At 45.7% G+C, this 22,889-nt stretch overlaps 2 non-coding genes across 2 annotated transcripts; both read right to left on the reverse strand.

Moving 5' to 3' along the window:
- Positions 1-19,422: 19,422 nt before the first annotated feature.
- On the reverse strand, positions 19,423-19,563 carry LOC147232522 (U4 spliceosomal RNA). The gene has a single exon (XR_015106438.1). It is a non-coding gene; the product is annotated as a U4 spliceosomal RNA (small nuclear RNA).
- Positions 19,564-21,339: 1,776 nt separating this feature from the next.
- Positions 21,340-21,480, reverse strand: LOC147232523 (U4 spliceosomal RNA). The gene has a single exon (XR_015106429.1). It is a non-coding gene; the product is annotated as a U4 spliceosomal RNA (small nuclear RNA).
- Between the last annotated feature and the right edge of the window lie 1,409 nt (positions 21,481-22,889).

Raw genomic sequence — 22,889 nt, forward strand, 5'->3', positions numbered from 1 at the left:
AGACGGAGCAGCATTGAGAACATGGAAACTCAAACACGCTGGGGGGCAACAGTGACCTATGGATTTGAGCAAGTGGCCTGTCTTGCCGATGTTTTCGCTCATTATTCTTCTTGGATCATCTGTGTTGTCACTCTGTCAGATGCCAATGTTCCTGAAGCAACAGTAAATTACCTTCCAATCTAAGGAAAGCAGTGATGGGTTTTATTTTTGGCATGATATTCTACAAGAGGGTTGAACTGCACTGGCAAAAATTATCAGAGCTGCTTTTCCCACCACCGGTAACTCCTCCCGACATTGACAGAGCGTCGATTATCGCACGCTGCATTTTGGGCTGGTCACTCACATACAAGCCTGGTTAGCGTGCAAAAATCGAATCGGGTTTGGATTCAAAAGCAAACATTAGTTCTACAGGGAATTTCAGAGGCATGACTCCACTGCCCTCCCACCCCACCGGCACATGGCCACGCTCTGGAAAGGAGGAAACAGGAGTGGCACTGCGGGTGTATTTGTTCCAATTACATAATGCTAATGATTCATGAGGGCAAAACAAAATCATTGATATGAATTTTTAATAAAGCATTAGCATTTAGGACCAAAGTCTGGCTCCGGTGTCTACTTCCATTATGGGTCTCAAATTTCTCAGAGGTGCAGTCATGTCATTTACCCTCCTCACAGCGAGAAGGTCTCTGGTTGGCCCTTCTATGTGGAGTCTTCATGTTGTCCCCGTGTCTGTATGGGGTTCCTTCAGGTTCTCCCCAGAGTCCGAAACCACGCAGGAGTTTCATCGGAGGCACTTGATTGTCCAGTTGTGTGAATGAGAGGGTGAGTGGTTGAAAGTCTCTACATCAGGGGAGGGCAAACATTTGGCTCAGGGGCCGCATTGATTTTTAAAATTTGACAGACGGGCCGGGTCACGACAAAATACGATACATATATAAAAAAAAAAAAACGCATTTGTTAACAGTGCATATCAGACTCGTCTGATTCTATGAGCACCCACCCAAAAGTCTGATATAGACCCCAAGATTAGCAAGAAGATGCTTACTGTTGTTGAAATGATAAAACTAACAATAACAGATAACAGTTGCCAGGAGGTTCGTAAAGGGTTGAGCGAGGTTTGTTGAGGGTTAATATATCTGTAAATACCATCAAAATGATCACACCTCTACTTCACGGAAATTCACTTTTCATCGCACAAATCGGTTTTTCCCTCGTAGCTTCACGTCCAGCTCATTCGTGTGTTGTCAAGTAGCTCCAAAAACGAAATAATCTAGTTTGAGCTCCCACATTCATCGATCCAATCATTCACATCAAGTATGAATTCTGTAGCAATCTTTGGAGGGCCGGATTAAAAAGACCGACGGGCCAGAGTTGGCCCGCGGGCCGTAGTTTGCCTGCCCCTGCTCTACATGACGTGAATGGTTGTGCAGTGGTCTCTCGTTTATTGAGGGAGATACATTCCAGAAGCAAAAATGAAAATCTCTCTCATTAACCCTTCCAACACTCTTGCTCACCTTGCCCGCACTCTTACAAACACTCCCTATACTCTTCAAGGAATAGCGAGCACACGTCGATGCCAGATTGACAGGGCGAGATGCTGAATTCATGCGACGTGCAGGAGATGCAGAGAATGAGGCTACAGTCGCTGAGCCAATCAGAGCCCGGGATACTAAACACCATGCTTGTGTTGGTCACCACCTTAAAAAATGCATATTTTACCATAAAAATAATCAAAATAATATATGAAGATATTTATACTGCACAATTCCAGGGTATAGTGAAAAATACCCGATATAAAATCGTGATTTTTAATCTGCGATACAATTTTAAAATGCAAATAGACACACCTAACAGCAGGGTTGAACCTTTCTACACCATGGCAGGAGCTACAGATAGCGCCATTACATTACTGTAAGAAAACTTGGCTGTTCGTTTCAAACAGATTGATTTAAATTACAATTCCGGATTTTTACTCCGCGATACAAATGATCTGTGAGACTACAATATGGCGAGGGACTGCAGTCTACATTTCTACATATGACCTATGAATGAGAACGAATTGTTATATGTCTCTCTGTGATGGATCCAGGGTGAACGCCGCCTCTCACCCAGTCAGCCTCCAGGACAATGAAAAATCCCCATCTCCTCCTCTACTGTCCACACCAGCGCGTTATTCGCCGGCCATTCACACCTCACCCATCGACCCCCCCATCCTCAACACCGCGATGAAGCTGTCATTTGATAATATTCTTATTATGTCTTTGCATTTTCTGTCTCTTCCAGGCCTGCAGCGAAGACTTGTTATGCACTGCCAAATCACCCCAGCTTGCTGCTATGCTGCTCCTTCCAGCTGCCTCAACCCCCCGCCCCACTTTGGAAATGACTCAAACGTAAGACTCTGGAGACTCCTGTCAGTCAACCTAATATCAGCAGCCCGACAAAAAAGTGCTTTTCAGTGGTATACTCCCCCCGCCTGTCTGAAACAACTACTGACAAACAACTGCGCACAAAGCTGACTAATGTGTGAATTTATTGTTCAACCGGAGGACTCATTGCAGAAGTGCTCCTATCTGCGGTCAAGCGGCACCAGGAGCGCTCCTTCTTAAAATACCGCACATATTCAGTGCACGTGGCTGCAAACTCAAAAATCGATTCCGGTGATTTATTTAAAAAAAAAAAAAACGCTTCTTTATATTCTGTGTGATGCGTTTAAGTCGGGGCCAAAGAAGTCCAACAACAAATCAACGCTACTGCTAACGTCTGCACAAGCCTGGGGATGCTTTATCAGAGCTAATTGTTGTTTTACTAATTTACATTTCAAAAATCCAAAATTAATTTTGTGCTTCACAGGACAAAGCTTTGGCCCAAGGGGCCCATGGCACTTCCAAACCAATAAGAGGGTGCCCTCCAAAAAACATTACCATTTACAGATGCAATGAAAGGGTGATGTTACAGAGACCATGTCCACCATCCAGATGCCAGCTGAGTGTTGGAAAGCTCCAAGCCTTAATTTCCCAGACGGCCTTCATGGCACGCTGGGGAGTCAGCGATTACAAAAGGGTCAGGAATCCCAAAGGGGAGATAATGCAAACACAAAGACCCGGGCAAAAAGGAATTTCATATGAAAAGGGTACACGGGTGAGGAGAAGGTCAGGCGTAACGGTCGTGTCACTATTAATAATTGATTAGCCATTGACAATCAAGTCAGACCATGTCTTTGTTTTTTTTTAGCTGATAGGTTGAGAGGGGGTGCTAAGTTAATCACACACTCTGAACCCACGGATGCAGTTAGGTCTGAGGTGGCTAAGTATACCACTAAAAAATAATACGATAAATGTTTGATGTAGCCTGGCTGCTGCTTTAGGACACCCTCTTTGTTTAAGTACAGGGTCAAAACCTCTCTTTTTGAGAATGCTGACAGTTAGCATTAGCTTAGCATGTGGTCAAAAACAAAATAAATGTTTGATGTAGCTTCGCTGTTGCATTAGGACACACTCTTTGTTTAAGAACAGGCTCAAAACCTCTCTTTTTGGGAAAGCTTAAAGCTAGCATTAACTTAGCACCTAGCTATTCTGCCAAAAGCTAAATAAATGGTGACCTCATCTCTTCTCTCAAGGCCATGGGCTCTCTCATGTCACAGGTTCCTACGGGGCGGGGCCTGATCTACTCCAGCATCTCGTCAGGTGCCCACCATTGTTATTTCTTTATAAATATTAAAGCTATTATTGCATCATTGCAGTTGTTACCATTTTCCATCGCCACACCAAGTGCTGTACTAAACTGTTTACGTTCAACTTGCAAATTCCAGTACTGTTCTTGACTGTCCTCACCTCTACTCGCACATTTAATTTCCCATGGCACAATGTTCATTGCCACTGCATAGACAATGCAATAGGTATGGACTTGAAATGTCCTTGTTGTGCTTATTTATTTATGATTTTTTCCTCGCTAACTTATCTATTTGATACCACCGAGGAGCTCCACTGGACGCCACAGGAGGTCTTTCCTCCCTGAGGCGATCAGACTTTTTAATTCCTCTCCATTCAGCCGCCGGCAACCATAAAAACCTATCTTTAACCTAAAAAAAAAAAAAAAAAAAAAACTGTGCAATATTTCATTTCACTGTGCAAAATTCAGAACTGTGCAATATTTCATTTCATAACAGCCACACTACAATTTTTCCTTTTATCATACTATTGTGCACTCCTTACCTCACTTGTTACTAAGACACTTATAGTTTTATCACTTGTTTACTAAGATACTTTATAGTTTCACTGAGACATTTTATAGTTTATAGTTTATTTTTATTTCTAATTTTGCCTTTTTCTTTTTATTATTTATTACTGTTATATTTTCTGTAACTCTGGCACAACAATTTCCTGCGGGATTAATAAAGTTGTTCTTATCTTATCTTATCTTATCTTATCTTATCTTATCTTATCTTATCTTATCTATTTCTCTTCTGTTCCTAACACCTTGTCAAATGATCCGCTTCACTATGGAGGGCAAAGTAATGGGAGTCGCAAAGTAAGAGTAAGTTGACGGATCTCGAGTTGTCTGAGGACCGCTGCTTTTCAATTCCCAAATGAAACAGTGATTTTCCCTCAAAAGGTTTTGGTGTCACATTAATCCACTTCATAAATATTAGATACACTCAACCTGTGGCTGCAGCCAGTGTCACTTCACCTTCACAGCTCTTGAGTGATGGAACACCATCGTTCTATTTATTGTGCTTCTTCCTCAGACCTGTGGAAGAGGTTGCCTTCATTGACCGACTCTGCTTCTAATCTGCTATCTGGAGGAGGGGCGAGGGATTCAACTACCCCTCCGTCAGCTGTGGGTCAGGTGGTGGGGCGGGCGTCCTAACAATCAGAAGGTTGGCGGTGCGATACCTGGCTCCTCCTGTCTGCGAGCCGAAGTGTCCTTGGGCGAGATGCCGAAAGCCCCCGATGGCCTGGTTAGCACCTTGCTAGGCACTTTGAAACAAGGTGACAAATGTGCTGCATCGGTAGAGACCGTTTCTACAGAGGAGTGACCATAGTGGGTAAGTCATTCAATAAAAGCCCCCCACTAATATTTGAGCAAAGTTGGTGAGGGATTTGTGATTATTAAAGTAATAAAGACCGGGGTACCGGGCACCTTTTTTTTTTAAGAATTCCAGGGACAGGATACAGAAGCATGCTATTGTTAGTGACATCTGCCACTCGCTCACCAACGCCGCTGTTCTTCTAGCCCCGTAACAGTCAGCCGGTGACTCAGTCAGATTGCTTTGATCAACAAAAGGGACGAGACTTTCCCCACAGCTAATTATCTGGAGTGGGCTACCAGAACAATGACAGAGCCGGCGTCAAAGCAGTCAGCCTTCCACGGAGCGTTTATCCTCCCCTGTCACAGATAACACACCGCTGAGCCGCTGCAGGGACTCTGGTTGGTTCAATAGTGACCTTTGAATAAGTAGGTTCCAGATGACACTTTAGTCAAGAACTCTGATTTAGACGGGTGTTAGCGATGTTAATAGTGTCTTAAGGCACTGTGTGCTTTTTGAGATAACACAATATGCATGGAAATACTTTTTTTCCACCAACCGGCGTACATGTCATTAAATTAAAGTCGGAACACAGAGGCTGCGGCAGTGTTTTCACACTCAGAAGGGGTGGGAGGGGGTACTCTGGATACCAAGAGATCACTCACAGAGAAGAGCAGGGTTAGAGCTGCGAATCCATTTGCCAGATCAGGTGGCATACTTACACTCTAAAGTCAATTGGGCGATAGTGACTTACACTCTAAAGTCGATTGGGCGATAGTGACTTGCAAATGTGTTTTTAAATGTCGACTGAATAACCGACAAGCGCTGCATGCCTGGCCTGAACAGCAAATGTAATGCCAACTCTTTCTACAGCAGTTAAATTCACCCATTGACACACAGGTAGCAGCAGATCAGCCGTGCAAGGCACTAAGCAACTTCAACATTGGGAGTAACCGGGGGTATAGCCTTGCCAAAAAACTTCTGTGGCACAGACGGGGGGGCATCGGGATTGAATTTACAACCTTGCGAGAGGAGGGATGCCAGTTCTACCTATCAGGAAGTCACCAAGAGACAACCACATGCTACTGGGGGTGACTTGGTAGAGCACCTCCGATCCAGCTCCTCTTGTCTGCATGTGGAAGTGTCCTTTGAAAAGACACAGTTACACGCAGACACCTGAGGTCATGGGGAAGAGTCGCCAGTTGACGGGTTGACGGGAAGGGTCGCCAGATTAGTTTATATCTGTCTTTGCGGCATCAGCACTATCAGGGTGATCTCCAGGTCCCAGAAAGTGAACCCAAGTAGTGCTTCTGGGGGTGTTCATAAATATCTCACTAGATACCGTACAGGGTAAGGGTGCTAATCTTATTGAGCTCTGCATTGCCTAGCATTCGCACCGTTCCAGGAGGTATTCTCCACCACGGGCGTAACAGTGGACAGATTGCACCGGGCTAATCCAAGAGTGTATGACACGTTGGCGTTTCTCAGTTAGAACTAGCACACAAGATGTCCGATATACTGAAGACACAGGTGTGCCGAATGAGTCACTGCGCTATCATAGTGATTGCCAAGTGATCTACCTCAGACGCTTGTTCTAAAAATTATAACAGGTGTCACTGAATGCAAACACTGTCTAAAGGTGCATCAGATTTGGCCGTTACCAGGGGATCATAACCACATGGCCAAAAAATTATCTGGTGGTCTTTTTCTAGCATTTGTTTGTGTGGGTTCTTAAAACAGGTCAAAGAGCATAACAATATAGGAGAGTGAAAATGAAATCCAATTTTAAAGACGCTGCACGGGGGCGACAAAGCCACCGCCGCCACAGGTGTCCTCGTCCTGATATCATTACCCGAGTGGAAAAATGAGGCGCAGAGGGAAATTGATCTGGAGGATGGGTGCGTGTCTGTTTTCATTATAGGAGCTCCTTGGTTTGTTTTTCATGCATCTCTGATGGGGTAAGTTCTGCGAAGTCAACCTTTTGCAAGGAAGAAATAAATAGATTGTAATTTTCTCAAACTGTTTCAGGAGGACGTGATGAGCGTTCAGGGATTCCAGGTGCAGCCCCGCACAAATAGATAGATACAAAAAGTTGTAGTGTTGGGTCACATGACCAAATGGAGGCAGGCGTGGTCAAGGAAGTGCTCGTAACAGCAAGGTTCACTTTTCTCTGGATCCCACCACCTTCTCAAGGAAGAAGAAGCAGGCTACACCCACTCCCCCATACAAAGCCATGCAACCATCCAGGTCTACAAATCAAGTTTTGGAGTGTAGAAGGGTTCACAAACATATGATCGCAGAAGATCCTGTAAATGTTCTCCATTCGAAGAGGGACAATCTGTGCTCAACTGGTTATGGAGCTCATGGCCTGGCCAAGCATGGACATTCAGCAGAGGCTCGAGCAACTAGCTTGATTTACAGCCAGATCGGTCAAGTGAAGGCCAAAGGAGGCTGTCAATTCTTCCATGTGTTTAAGGAAATGACTAATATTTTAAATTCGGACAGAAACTCCAGTGCTGATGGGTCGGATGTATTGACAGCACCATTTGTTTTTTCCACATTGAACTGTATCAACCTCCTCTAAACATTAAAAACAAACAACGCGGTACTGACCGCACAGTCGCCGTAGTCACATTCGGAGCTGGAAATGGAAAAAGCAGCAGACAGCCTCGACACTCGACCTGACTACAATCCGAATGAATCAGTCAACACAGGCCAGGTGTGCGGCAAATAGCGAGCTGATTGGCTTGACACGTGTGGAACAGGAAGGTCTGATTAACCGACAGACAACAACAATGAACACATGGCAAGGATGAAAGAAAACACACACACACACGCTGCCACAAACAGGAAACCAGCGCACAGTGACATGCGACATGCACACCAGGAAAACGTGGTAATACAATGTGATATATACTGTAACTATTTGTAGGATATATAGATATATACATCGTGTGTGTACAATGAGCTGTATTAGTAGCATACACACATACATATATACATATTCTGTACATCCATATTTTATACATTGTAAAGATATTTAATAAGATATCTGTATGTGTGTGTGTGTAATAGGATGTATATCTGCGTTTAGATATTTATCTACTTCTACAGTTTTATCTCCATATTTTACATCGAGATATCAAGATCAACATATCGTCACCCTCTCAAAATAATTGTCTAAGTCATTTAAAAAATCTTTTTTTTTTTTTTTTTTTTTGCCAAAATCATCTCTTCATAATTCTGACACCTCTGGCAAAATTGCCCACATCCTCAGTTTAACAGATTGTGCCGTTCTACCCCTTTAGTAGAAATTGTCTGTGTCAAGAGTGTGTCAAATGGTTCAGTTTTTTGTGTTTCCTGAAAAAATGACTTCTGCGATTATTCTAAGAGGGTGACGATATATCAAGTTTTATACATGTATTGTTGCTAAGGGCGCCTATCAGTTGACACAAGCTTCAGAGGTTCTGTGGACAAACCAGCTTCTTCTACCTGGCATCCAGCTAGATGGGGGTGAGTCAGCTATCACTGGTTTTCATTTTTGGGTGAACTCTTTTGTCAAGGGGGGTGGCATGGTGGAGCCTTCCTGTGTGGAGTCTCCATGTTCTCCCCGTGTCTGCGTGGGGTTCCTCAGGGTTCTCTGGGTTCCTCCCACAGTCCAAACCCATGCAAAAGGTTCACTGGAGACCCTGAAATGTGCGGACATGAGAATGAGAGTGTGAATGGTTGCATGTCCCATGTCTTCAGTATGTCATTGTGGGATGGGAAGATAATCGAACGACCGCCTCGTAGTTTGTACAGGTGGTGTTCTGGGGAGGGAGTGGGCTCTCCTGGTGGCAGATTTGCACGTACCTTGGCCAATGACATTGGGTGAATAAGCTGCGCAGCCAGCACTGTATGCAAATGAATGAATGTTCCACAATAAATCACCTTCTTCAATTGGACATTATCGTGAGCGCGCATGTGTTTGTGTGTGTGTGAGATCCCAGCGCCTTGTTTACGTTGCTCCCGACATTTGTGAAGGGGTGAAAAGCATCCCGGGCCCTTCGTCTCACAATATCTGGCTGGATGGATCACTCTCACATGATCACGTTCTATTAGTATAATTATCGCCCGTCTGACACGACACCTCTGTGGTTTCTTAGCAACTGCTGTCCACACAGTTCCTGCAACCACAACGGCGGTATGCTTCCCCGGCGGCTGAAACCAGTCGTAGCTTATGGGAGGGATTTATAAAACCCAGCGACTGGGATTGTCTTCGAGACAAACACATGTGTTATATCGCAAACTCGTGGAAACGCCAACTGATGATTGGGCGGTGACGAATGGTATGAGAAACGGCGGCAACTCCGTGCTCACCGGTCGTGGATACGAAAAGCCCGTTCTTTGGAGCTGGATCTGAGCGGTTAGCGTTGGTGCGAGTGACCAGGGAGGCGGCAGGCTGGTGGGGATAATCAAGAGAGATCTGGATCCATCTGTAATCTAGTCCCGCGATTAAGCAACTATGACAGCAACCGGCAACGACAAAGAGGTGAATCTAACAGACAACCAGAGCAGAGGATAATTTGTGACGAAGTTGATTTAGGCTTTGAAGCCTCCCTCCCCCGCGACAGCCCCATAATTAAACAAGACAAAGCAACTGACGGAGGGGTCAAAATTTAGCAGTTAGCGTACGTGTCCGTCACACACGGGCACAGCCGTTCGCATGTGGGGACCTAAACATGATTCACCTGATGTCAAACTCTATTTGGAAGAGTGGAGTCAGATCGCCGATCGCCTGCTTTTTCTTCCATCTCACATGGAATATTAAAGCTGACAGCGCCAACAGACCACGGATCTCTCGTACTGCACCGTGAAGACTTCTCCCATCCCTCCTGATGTCTTTTGAAGTATTCTCACTCTCTCTTATTCACAACAGAAAACAGGAATATCCGTGTATCTATTTGACAGTAAGTCAATATTTGCACATCGCATATTCCTCTCCTGAGGTTATCAAGTTCTTCCTGCCTTCCCATCGGAGGCTGTTCAATCCCCCTCCTGGTTGCTGAGGCCACGAGCAGCATCTAGTGCTACGTGTAGCATCTTTTCAGGAGCAGCTCAAGGCTCCAAACGCTTCTTGCCGTTTGAGAGCCAGATGGCTGGGAAGGCGTATTTATGCTCTACGGACGGGACAAATTAAAATAGCCCCATATGCTTCCGATGCACTAAACCTTCCCGCCCCCTTTCATCGGGACGAGCTTCCCTTCGACACTCAGAGGCAAACGTTTTCATGAATATCAAGAACAAAGGTTGAATGCTTCAGTCGACAACAAACATGGCGAAGGTGGAGGAGGTTGCTGTTTGTGATGTGTGAATGGAGAATTATTTTAATTGGAAATGCCGTGGAGAGAGATGGACTTCCACTGAGTCAGGGTCACTGAGAAGCACTTTTCACCATCACATGCGGAACCGTGAGTGATATTGACTTCTTCTTCTTCATTTTGTAAGAAATGTACACAAACATATCTGAATTTGTGCGTAGAAATCTCTCCTTGTCTTTGCTGCATGTCTAATCCTCCCTGGTTGCTCACTTCAGCGTAAAAAGGAAAATAAAAACAGAGGAAATGACCTTCTGCATTACTGCTACCTTTCGCAGTTCAACAAGGTGAGAATTGATGGGATTATAACCCAAATTACTGCGACGGCAGGATGAATAAACGCGGTCTTTTAGATTGCCTGTCATCTACTCGACAGGACGAGACTTAAATTCATTTTCCCGTCGTCTAGTCTTCAGTTACTCAGCCATTCCAACAGAAGCGCAGCCATGCTGCTGAATAAGAGATTTTCACCAACAATTGCTGCTCAAAGGCAAAGGCGGGAGGTGCTGGGCCGACAGGGAAGAAAATCTATGCTTTTTAAAGTAAATTCGAGGATCTTGTTTCAACCGCATCCCTCACCTACCTGACCTGCACTTATTAGTAGCTATTTAAATACAATGTTATTACTGAGGTCAAGGAAAACATATTTATCCCAGGGAAAGGGGTTAATCCTTGGACATTAACGGCAATGAGAAGAATTTTTTTGGTCTCACCTCCACTCATGTTGCACAGTGTGTCCACACACACGCAGACGTTTCCTGAATCTGGAATCTTTCCAGGAAATTGAACCTTAATCATCACTTAAATGCCGAGAGCAGAAGTTCTCGTTATCGATTGCATTCGCTTCCAAAAAGGCGTCACCCTCATCACCCTTATCCCTACATGGTAAACGGTCCCCACTTATATAGCTCCTTCACAATCTCATAGGGACACGTTGGCAAGGCACTAACCAGGCCATTGGGAGCAACTTGGCATTCATTGTTTTGCTCAAGGACAATTCTGCATGCAGGGAGGAGGAGCTGGGAATCAAACTGCCAACCTTCTAATGGGAGGGAGCTGAGCCCCACCTGTCCCTTACAAATAACCTTGGTCGGTTGCAAATCTTGTGACGTGACCGTCTTGACTTGATGGAACGGATTTCCATGCGATCACCGAAAGCAACATCGAGTAACAAAGTTCATGTTTGGAGTAAATGGAATGAGGACTTATCTGACAGAAGTTTGTTTTGGCTTTATGGATGGAGACCATGTCCTATCACTCCCTGGTCTGTGACCTCCCAGAGCGGGTGCGCTTCCAGACCGGCCAGCTTTTTGAGGAAACAGCCACTTAGACAGGAGCCAGTTACGGTAAAGGACAGGAACCTGTTAACAATATGGGGCGGAGTATTGTATCCTGGCCGCTGGCTCTTGCATCGACTTCCCCCCGCGTGTCAATAGATCCACTTCCTGATCGAGGTGACGTGGGGTTGCAGACACTGAGGAGCTCTCTGTGGTAAATGTCAAAACCCATTGACAAGCCATTGCCCCCGCAGCTCAAGCTAACACCGCCAACGATTCCTCCCTCTTCTTTGTCTGGACAGACAAAGGAGCGCTGAGTCTGTCAGCGGCGGTGAATAGCAATTTCTTAGCGCTGCTATTTATAAGTACAACGCTTGAGACTGTGTCAAAAGAGTTAGAATGGACTGATGCCTTTGGAGCCTGTCCACCATGTTACCTGGGCATTTAGTTTGCTCACCACAACTTCTGCCCAAAATAGAAGGCGGTCTGGATGAGATCAGGGGAGCGACCATTAAGCCAAGCTTTGTACCCTCAAGTTCTCTAAGAACCTGCCGGTCCATTAGGCAGTGCATTTCAAATATTACCTGAACAGCCATGCATCACATTTGTGAATATCAATTATAGATCTAACTGGACTAAAAGGTAGGAACTTTGCATTAGAACCTGTGATACTTCTTTTACGGACAAAACAGAGGATGGCAAGTGCGGAGTGCTCCAGAGGACATGGCTGAACCATCTCTTGCATCGCTAGGCGGAGAGCCGAGTCGCAGGAGGCTGCTGGGTGTGATCTGGTAGGCCAGCGTTGGTGACATTGAGGTGCGGTCTGATGTTCTTGGTGGTCTTGAGTGCCATGCGGTCGGAGCAGTCGATTCTCTTGGGGTTTTGTTCACGGGCCGGGATTCAGCTCCACGCAGGAGAGTGATAGATAGTCTCCACCGATGGCCGCAGAGCCCCCAGTTGGGGGGTTAAGTGTCTTGCCCAAGACCTGTTTGGTATGCAGACAGGAAGAGCCAAGGATCAAACCGTCTTCTTTGACCTGGGCCCTTCAGGGGCTGCCACAGCGAATCAACCTCCGCCATCTGACCTTCTCCTCCATAACCTCTTCTCACACACCCACTAGCTTCCTGTCCTCTTTCCCTCCATCCATAATCCTTCTGTTGAGTCTTCCTCTAAGCATCCAGCCTGGCAGTTCCAACCTCAGCATCCTTCAACCCAGATCTTCTCCATTCCTCATCTGCCCATGGCTAAAGCATCTCCGTCTTGACTTTTATCTCCAGAACATCTACCATGTGCTGTCCCTCTGATGGACTCCTTCCTGATCCTCTCCATCCTCCTCACTCCCAAAGAGGAATCTCCATATCTTCATCTCTGCTGCTTCCAGCTGTGCCTCCTGTCTTCTCCACAGCGTCTGCAGACCAAGCAGCATGGCTGCTCTCACCTGCGTCTTGTACACCTTTGCGTTATAGATATATGTGCAGCTTAAATAAGACAGTGACCCATGAAATAAACACATCCGTGGGCTAAAGCTCCTCATGGTGGAAGAGCCCTGACACAGCTCTGTAAATCCCCCCCGCAAAATAAATCCAGCTGGAGCGGTTTGATCGTTTTCTATATTTTCTCAACAAAATACAGATTTTGCAGAGAAAACACAATCTCGGGGTTACACGCGACTAAAGGAAACCGCAATATGAACCCCATGCAGCTTCAGGACAGCTGCCGACGGACCCAGAGGAGGCCCTTTTAAGACGGCATATGTTATTACATCTTCGAAATGGGATTTGGGGCCAGGTGGCCAGATGAATTGCATTTCTTCCCTGCGCCCGGTATGTTTCATGGAGCAAACCGTCTGGAGATCACGAGGGAACGTGCTCGGCTTGTCTTGTCTTGACATCCGGCATGAATTATACACACCATGTAAAAAGCAACGCTACACCAAATCCAACGATTAACACAAATGAGATCGAGAAAGAGAATCGAACCTTATAATGGAGAACCGCGGGTCTCGGTCGAGTTCCTATCATCTTGGCTATCTTATCTTCAACCGCAAAGGCTAACCCCTGGTTGCGCCAAACCAAGCCGCGCCTGCTTGCGATGGCAGGCAGGCAGCACTAAGGCAACCTTCCAAGCTAACCGTTTTAGAAGTGTGTTTTTATTCACGACGCAGTTATTTGGAGACGCACGCGTACACGAGGGTGTGTTGGTGACTCTGCTCCAGATGGCGAGTGTGTTTCCGCTAACCCGCTGTTGTGCTCTATCAAGATAACTTTGGATATGGATGCGATCCAGCACTTTAAATATACATGAAAATCTCAGGTTAATTCAGGATCCAATAGGAAAAAAGAAACAGCCATTAGCGGAGTTACGATGGGACAACCAAACCAGAAGTGGGCCTTCTTTCCCAGCTCAGTGGTCACACGAGTAAACAAAGTAAACCATTGCAAGTAAACAAACAACAGTATGATAGCAGCACTGGGGGAAGTTTCCATGACGACTTGTATGCCAAGACACACACAGCCTGCTGTCCGCCGATCCTGCAGGATCAAACATCTCATACATGCACGGCGAAGGCCAGAACAGCAATTTGCAATTTGACAAGAACATGAAATCCCTTGAAATGCTCTTCAGCATCCGGTCAAAGTCATTTTTTATTTACAACAGGCTTGTTGACATCGCGCTTCCCAAAGGTCGACCAGTCCGAACGCTGGGGTTGCTGCAGACCCAGTGACAACGGTTTGAGGAGTGCAGATCACACGCATTTCATACATTTTTCCAAAAACCTCAAGAGGACTTATCTTGTCATGTCTTGTTTCAGTCCAGGACGTTTTCTGCACTCAGGAGTCTTCAGGTCTCTGGATTGATTTCAGCTGTCCAAAGCCACAGTGCGTCATGCCTCGGTGCAGCCAGGAGTATAATCAGTTTATTAAGCGACGACAAGTGACATGGACAGATGAGACCCCGGGGTCACAATCCCACACCCGGTGTTCCTCGTTAAGGTCTACCAGCTGAGCCTTGCAGACAACTGGCGACATCATCTGGGAGGCAATTGAACACCTGCAGAGTCCGAGTCGGCTGTGAACAGGTGAACACTGGGACATAAAGTTCTTTCTGTCTTCATCTACCACTGCTCAGTTGTTGCCCTGACGTCTTACTTTCTTTATTAATTGACTTGATAACTTATTGATCCATCATCAATACTGCCAACTCCTGCACAGGCAGCGGTTCACCCTGGACCATCAGCCATAGGGCCACAAACAGAGACATGCAGCAATCCCCTCTCGCAATCACACATGCGGACAATTCAGTGAACCTTCTGCATGTTTGGAAGGTGGGAGGAACCCTGAGGAACCCCATGCTGACAAGGGTGGTGACTCCACACAGAAAGGCCACCTGTGGCAACGCAACTACTTGCAGTGAGGCGACACTGCTATCAACTGCGCCATTTGATAATTAGGGCATTTACAGCTCACACAATGGTAATTTTCCTGATTGTTTACTTGTTTAGTAATCATTTTTATCAGGCTGCTGTGAATGTGCTCTCAGTTTCATTCGTATGTAAAAGAAAATAGCAGAGTGCAGTGATAAACTAATCGCTACCCTTTACCGCTCCTTTGTAGCAAAACAGAGCAAGACGGATTCTTCCGATCAAGAAGAAGAGCCTGGAGAGATACTTGCAGGACTGGAGAGACCAATCACCTCCGTCAAAAGGTTTCCAAAGTAATTCACCATGCATAACAGACACGATGTGGTTGCCAGGGCGTCACATGAGGCGGCTAATAGGGGGCGACCTCCTCGTACGCCGCGCGGTGATTAAGAGGAAGATGGCGCGGGAGGTTTAGAAGGTTTTTTAATTGGATGCATTGCATAACTTCTGAGGTCCAGGTTCACACGTGTGACCGCAATCCTATTTTGGTTATCTCGCAAGAATAGCGCTTCTGATCTGCCCGGATAAAAGAGGCAGAGGCGATGGTGGACAGGTGACGCAACAAGGATCCCAGCAATTGGCCCGAAATCAAAGCACCGCTTGTAGATCCGCAACCTTTTTATCATGGAAGACGCCGCGACGCCTCCGCTTTTGAAGAGATCGCGGCCTTTCCATTTGAAGACCGGAACTGTAACTCAATTCATGACAAATTGGGCGGTCTTCTGCCGACTGTAAAAAAAAAAAAAAATCATCTGTGACTGTTCTTCATTGAATCAATGCCCACTTCCAGACACTTGCTGTGTTTGCTATCTCTGGGTGTTTCCGACAGGGTCTGCATGACAAAGCTGAAGACAGTGGCGTATCTGTATGAAGTATCCACAGCAGCTCTTGACAGATGCACAACTCTGCTCCACTGTTGAGAGTTGTCATGGTACCAAAGCGCCTTGACACAAGGTAGACTGGCCTCTCGAGGAACACAATGTTTTATTATTTGCATCCACGTATCTGTACATGCATACATGTATCCCAAAACACGTGCTCGTGAATTACTGAAGCTACTGCGGATGACGCAACCCAAGTGGAAGGCATTTGAAGGTAACCTGGACACTCCTCCCGTTTTCAAATATCAAATTCCCTCATGCGATACAAACCGCCCAGAATATTACAGAAGGTTTTACAATAAGAACAAACTGAGAGACTAGAATTAGTGATGCGAAGACGTCTTCCCTCAATACAAACAATTCACAGGGGAGGGAATCTTCTAGCATTTCCTAAAAGTAAGGAGAGACAGGGAAAGGGAGTGGGAGAGGGTGGATACTTGGGTTTCCATAGCAATCATTGGCACTGTCACATGGTTACCTAGGAACTAGTCCTCGTGATGCAGCGTAATTTTTTTGGTTTACGTTTGGCCGGTCTCCATCTGTCGCAGGGATGCTACAAAGCAACACCTCGCCATTTCCTTCCTGACCTACATGAGGCCGTTAAAAGGTCAGGGTTGGCAAGATGTGCTGCACAGCTGTGGATCCGGCACATGATTTGTCTGAGGGTCATGACCACATCATCCTCGTGTTATTTGCAGGTGAAGAGCACAACGAGGGGAGCAACAACCCTGAATGTCCTGCTCCTGAAGGCTCCCTCCATCCAAAAATATATTTATAAATTAAAGACGCAATACAGTATAATTAAATGCATCATAGGTCACACTGGGGGACGATGAAACTGTCACGAGTCGCTTGAATAAATCAGCAGCCCAAGTCTCAGCTCCAGCGTTGAAAGTCACCCCGCGATTCTCAATTTGTCTGAAAGCGTGATCTTATTGACTCTGTGCGCCTGTTAACCTAGAGTAGGACATTCAAAGGACCCTTCTCAAAAAATAGCTCACAACCGCTGCTGTAGTGTATACTGAGGTAAGGGAACAATAATAAAAATAATGCAAGGTGTAGATGTAGATGGCAAATTTAAATGAGCATGTGTATATTCAGATAATGGCTCTGGCCTTTAGCTACTGCATGCCAAATTGTCCTTGGGCAACACAGTGAACCCATCATTAGCATTTATATTCAAGTCTTTACTACTTTACTACATTACAGCCTCTGTATATGTCCAATCATACAACAGGAGTCAGATATTTTTACTGAGTAGCATTCTGCAACAGTATCAGGAAGCAATCCATTCCTTCTTTCTCGGTTGAACTTTTATTTGGATTTACATCGCTGGAAGGTAGCATTGGGAGGACGTGGTTACATCACCGTAAAACTGAAATTCAACCGTGTTTGCGCAAGAGGAAGGTGCGACATGAGCAGTCATGGGGTGATGAAGAGCTTCGGGCTCATCAGCCAGATGAGACGAAGGACTTGATTAAACACCCCAACCCCAAGCCCGTCAAACGCACAAAACCCACCCCTCTCCTTTTAATCAGAGTTGGCTATAATTACGCTTCTCCACAGGGCGGCAAAACAAGACTGCACAAATATTGCTCTCCCCTCGGAGGCGGGCTTTATTTACACATGACTGAGCCTGAGCTCCTCCAGGACGTCACAAACAACAAAGAAATAAAACTCCCATACTCTTTAATCCTTATAGAATACATTTGAAAATGTTTGGTTTTTTTTTGCATCCATCTATCACAAGTCCTCTTTTCAGTTGAAAAAATCCTAATCTCTCTTGTGTTGTGGCGGAGCGCCCTCTGCTGGCTTTCTCTACCACATGCAGCGCAGTAACGAATGATGGACATGCTGCGGAGGTCGTGGAATCCCAGTCCGCAACTTTCCGAGAATACATGATGTACATTGCCTGTGTAGTACTTTGCTTTTCACACAAGTGTGACTGAAGCCAGAGTGCTAATACAGAGTTAAAGGTTGAGTAGCATTCAGTTCATTACCTCAGCTCTTGACATATCAGAGGATATTAAAGTATCCGAGAGCTGAAACAATTATGGGAAATGGCGAGTCAAAGGGTTGATATCACGATGTAGAGAGCTTGCCGGTAAAAACCTGATGTCTGATCCAACTCGGTCTGACATTTGCTTCCAGGCACACAGACCGCCGTGGTAAAGCCTGGATAATTTCAGGGTTTCACTGCAAAGTCGCTTCATTTAGTGTGTTAGCTAGGGAGTAGAGAGCACAGCTCCGTAACACAATTGAAGACTTATATCGCTCTGTTCCCTATTTGACTGCTGAAGAGATTGACAGAGGATAAAATTATGGATCTGCAAGCCTGTCTGGAGTTGACTAACTGATTCAGAAGAGTGTAAAGACAATGAGTCATCATGTGTCAACTTCTCTGGGAGGGAAGAGACAAGGATCTTAACAGAGAGCCTGAGGAAAGGTCAAATTGTGGAATCAAAGTAGCTGGGGAAAGGATCATGGCTAATGACACATCGCCAAATAAGGAGGCATACCTGCCCCCAAAACTCCCCGAATAGGACAGATCCTGACACTCCCCCCTAAATCTCCTGTTGGTGACGGACAGGCTGACAGATGAGGTTAGATGGGAAATTTCATGGACCATGATGTTACAGGTGACAGCTTTTATGGACAACCCCAGGGAGAGCACCTGTACCACCTCCAGGTCAAGTGATGCTAGTAGTAAACTTAATTTCAAAGGCAACAACTGTCTCCCTCATAACCCTCCTCCGTACACGCCTGAGCCATCTCAGTCCGGCTACTTTGACCTTACCTCCGAAACATCCAACATGCACTGTCCCTCTGACAGACTCATTCCTGATCCTATCCATCCTCATTACTCCCGAAGAGAAGCACAACATCTGCATGTATGCTACCACAAGCTCTGCTTTCCTGCCATTTCTTCAGTGTCACGGTATCACACCTACAGCACACCTCACCTCTGTCTGACATCTTGCATACATGTCCTGCGCCAGTCAAATGTACTACCCTACTACTCCAGGCATTCATCATACCACAGCTCATCTTGCAGCACCCTACCCATGCACCATCTCTAGGTCCACAAACAGACAACGCTGCCGAGGGCAGGACCGGAAACTTCATAAGCTGCAAAACTCTTTGACTAACGGTTCTTCATGGACATTGCACAACCGATGCAGGATTGGACTCGGATCAATATCAGACAGCACCATATTTGGGAAACAAACGGCAAGGCTCATAAAAGATGCTGTTTAAAGACAAGCCGGTACTTGACATGTTTAGGCACGGTTATGGTCATTTTTTGGTAAAAATGTCAATCACTAATTGCATGCTTGTGTGCAGATAACAATTATTCAAAAGAAGTCTTAATCTTTGTGGACAACCACAGGGAGGACTCCCACAACACACGCAGGTATTGTATTTCTCATTGTGCATTTACTTTCAAACACAACACCAGTCTCCGCAGAGACAATCAAAAATTGCCACAGCTGACTATATCTCAAGTCGACCAGGCGGGGTATTGGGTAAAGTTTTCAACTAGCAATAATCACGCCTCGGATACACCTCATAAGCAACGATACTGCCACTGCGCAAAGCTGAGGAACAACTCACAAGACCAGAAGTCTCTCTCTCCTGCACCACTCAGTGACTGACGGTTCTCCACAGCACACACTCAACACACGGTCACAAGAAGTCAGAGAAACACAGTACGGAGGACAAAGAAGATATTCAACAGAAACAGGCTGTCAATACACGCCCAGGACCAGAAATAAATCCCTTAAAAATATCAAAGTCTCAAGTTCAGTCGATGACAGGAATCATCACTTTTGCATTCGGTATCACTGAATGATTGAATCCGCAAAGAGAAGAGAGTAAGGATACTGGTGTCTGACAGGAGAAAACACTGTGACACCAGAACCTGTCCTTCAACACATGAAGCTGTGAGTTGCTTATCCAGAATCAGGTACTCTCAACAGTGGAAGTACAAGTACTGCTCCATGGAGTACATTGTGATAGAAAAGTCATATGCATATTTGCCTGTCCTACACTTCTGTGTATCTCAATGATTTGTTTAATACTCTGTATTGCCACTAGACCAGTACCTCAGCTCTCCTTCTTGCACTCCTACCATAGAAGTGCCAAACATGTGCACTTAAAGTGGAGATACATAGATATACAAGTCTGTTTCACTTTTCTCTGCATTGAAACAGTGGTGAACTCATTGAAGCAAACACAAATGCAGCTCAAGCCAAGCTCGACACGCTGTCAACAATGCCTGTGCATCTGTATACGAGTAACCACATGTCATATCTGGATCAATTGATGTTGCCTGATTTTGGTTTTTCACACAACATCGGTCTCCACAGAAAGGTCAAAAATTGCAAAGACCCATCTATAATAAAAGTTGGCTTGGCAGGGTATTGGGTATACTAGCGCCTAAGATAAACATCATCGGCAGCCACTCTTCCTCTTCTTTTCCTTGAGTACTCGCCGCAGCGAATCAATCTCTGCCATCGAACCCTTTTCTCTTGATCCTCTTCTCTTGCTCCAACTCACTTCATGTCCTCTTCCACTACGTCCATAACTCTTCTCTTTGGTGTTCCTCTAGATCACCCGCCAGGCACCTCCAATCCCGGCGTCCTACCGATATATTAACTATCCCTCCTCCGTACACGCCCGAGCCATCTCAGTCCGGCTACTTTGACCTTACCTCCGAAACATCAAACATGCACTGTCCCTCTGACAGACTCATTCCTGATCCTATCCATCCTCGTCACTCCCAAAGAGAAGCACGATGTCTGCATGAATGCTACCACAAGCTCTGCTTTCCTGCCATTTCTTCAGTGTCACGGTATCACACCTACAGCACACCTCACCTCTGTCTGACATCTTGCATACATGTCCTGCGTCAGTCAAATGTACTACCCTTCTACTCAAGGCATTCATCATACCACAGCTCGTCTTGCAGCACCCTGCCCATGCGCCACCTTTAGGTCCACAAACAGACAACGCTGCCGAGGGCAGGGCCGGAAACTTAATAAGCTGCAAAACTCTTTGACTAACGGTTCTTCATGGACATTGCACAACCGATGCAGGATTGGACTCGGAACAATATCAGACAGCACCATTTTTGGGAAACAAACGGCAAGCCTCATAAAAGATGCTGTTTAAAGACAAGCCGGTACTTGACATGTTTAGGCACGGTTATGGTCATTTTGTGGTAAAAATGTCAATCACTAATTGCATACTTGTGCGCAGATAACAATTATTCAAAAGAAGTCTGAAACTTTGTGGACAACTACAGGGAGGACTCCCACAACACACGCAGGTATTGTATTTCTCATTGTGCATTTACTTTCAAACACAACACCAGTCTCCGCAGAGACAATCAAAAATTGCCACAGCTGACTATATCTCAAGTCGACCAGGCGGGGTATTGGGTAAAGTTTTCAACTAGCAATAATCGCGCCTCGGATACACCTCATAAGCAACGATACTGCCACTGCGCAAAGCTGAGGAACAACTCACAAGACCAGAAGTCCCTCTCTGCTGCACCACTCAGTGACTGACGGTTCTCCACAGCACACACTCAATACACGGTCACAAGAAGTCAGAGAAACACAGTACGGAGGACAAAGAAGATATTCAACAGAAACAGGCTGTCAATACACGCCCAGGACCAGAAATAAATCCCTTAAAAACATCAAAGTCTCAAGTTCAGTCGATGACAGGAATCATCACTTTTGCATTCGGTATCACTGAATGATTGAATCCGCAAAGAGAAGAGAGTGAGGATACTGGTGTCTGACAGGAGAAAACACTGTGACACCAGAACCTGTCCTTCAACACATGAAGCTGTGAGTTGCTTATCCAGATTCAGGTACTCTCAACAGTGGAAGTACAAGTACTGCTCCGTGGAGTACATTGTGATAGAAAAGTCATATGCATATTTGCCTGTCCTACACTTCTGTGTATCTCAATGATTTGTTTAATACTCTGTATTGCGACTAGACCAGTACCTCAGCTCTCCTTCTTGCACTCCTACCATAGAAGTGCCAAACATGTGCACTTAAAGTGGAGATACATAGATATACAAGTCTGTTTCACTTTTCTCTGCATTGAAACAGTGGTGAACTCATTGAAGCAAACACAAATGTAGCTCAAGCCAAGCTCGACACGCTGTCAACAATGCCTGTGCATCCGTATACGAGTAACCACATGTCATATCTGGATCAATTGATGTTGCCTGATTTTGGTTTTTCACACAACATCGGTCTCCACAGAGACGGTCAAAAATTGCAAAGACCCAACTACAATAAAAGTTGGCCGGGCAGGGCATTGGGTATACTAGCGCCGAAGATAAACATCATCAGCAGCGACTCTTCCTCTTCTTTTCCTTCAGTACTCGCCGCAGCGAATCAATCTCTGCCATCGAACCCTATTCTCTTGATCCTCTTCTCTTGCTCCAACTCACTTCATGTCCTCTTCCACTACGTCCATAACTCTTCTCTTTGGTGTTCCTCTAGATCACCCGCCAGGCACCTCCAATCCCGGCGTCCTACCGATATATTAACTATCCCTCCTCCGTACACGCCCGAGCCATCTCAGTCCGGCTACTTTGACCTTACCTCCGAAACATCAAACATGCACTGTCCCTCTGACAGACTCATTCCTGATCCTATCCATCCTCGTCACTCCCAAAGAGAAGCACGATGTCTGCATGAATGCTACCACAAGCTCTGCTTTCCTGCCATTTCTTCAGTGTCACGGTATCACACCTACAGCACACCTCACCTCTGTCTGACATCTTGCATACATGTCCTGCGCCAGTCAAATGTACTACCCTACTACTCCAGGCATTCATCATACCACAGCTCGTCTTGCAGCACCCTGCCCATGCGCCACCTCTAGGTCCACAAACAG

The sequence above is a fragment of the Fistularia commersonii genome, chromosome 7, assembly GCF_037954325.1.
Source record: "Fistularia commersonii isolate RoL2024-O1a breed Wild chromosome 7, RoL_Fcom_v1.0, whole genome shotgun sequence".
Lineage (NCBI taxonomy): Eukaryota > Metazoa > Chordata > Actinopteri > Syngnathiformes > Fistulariidae > Fistularia > Fistularia commersonii.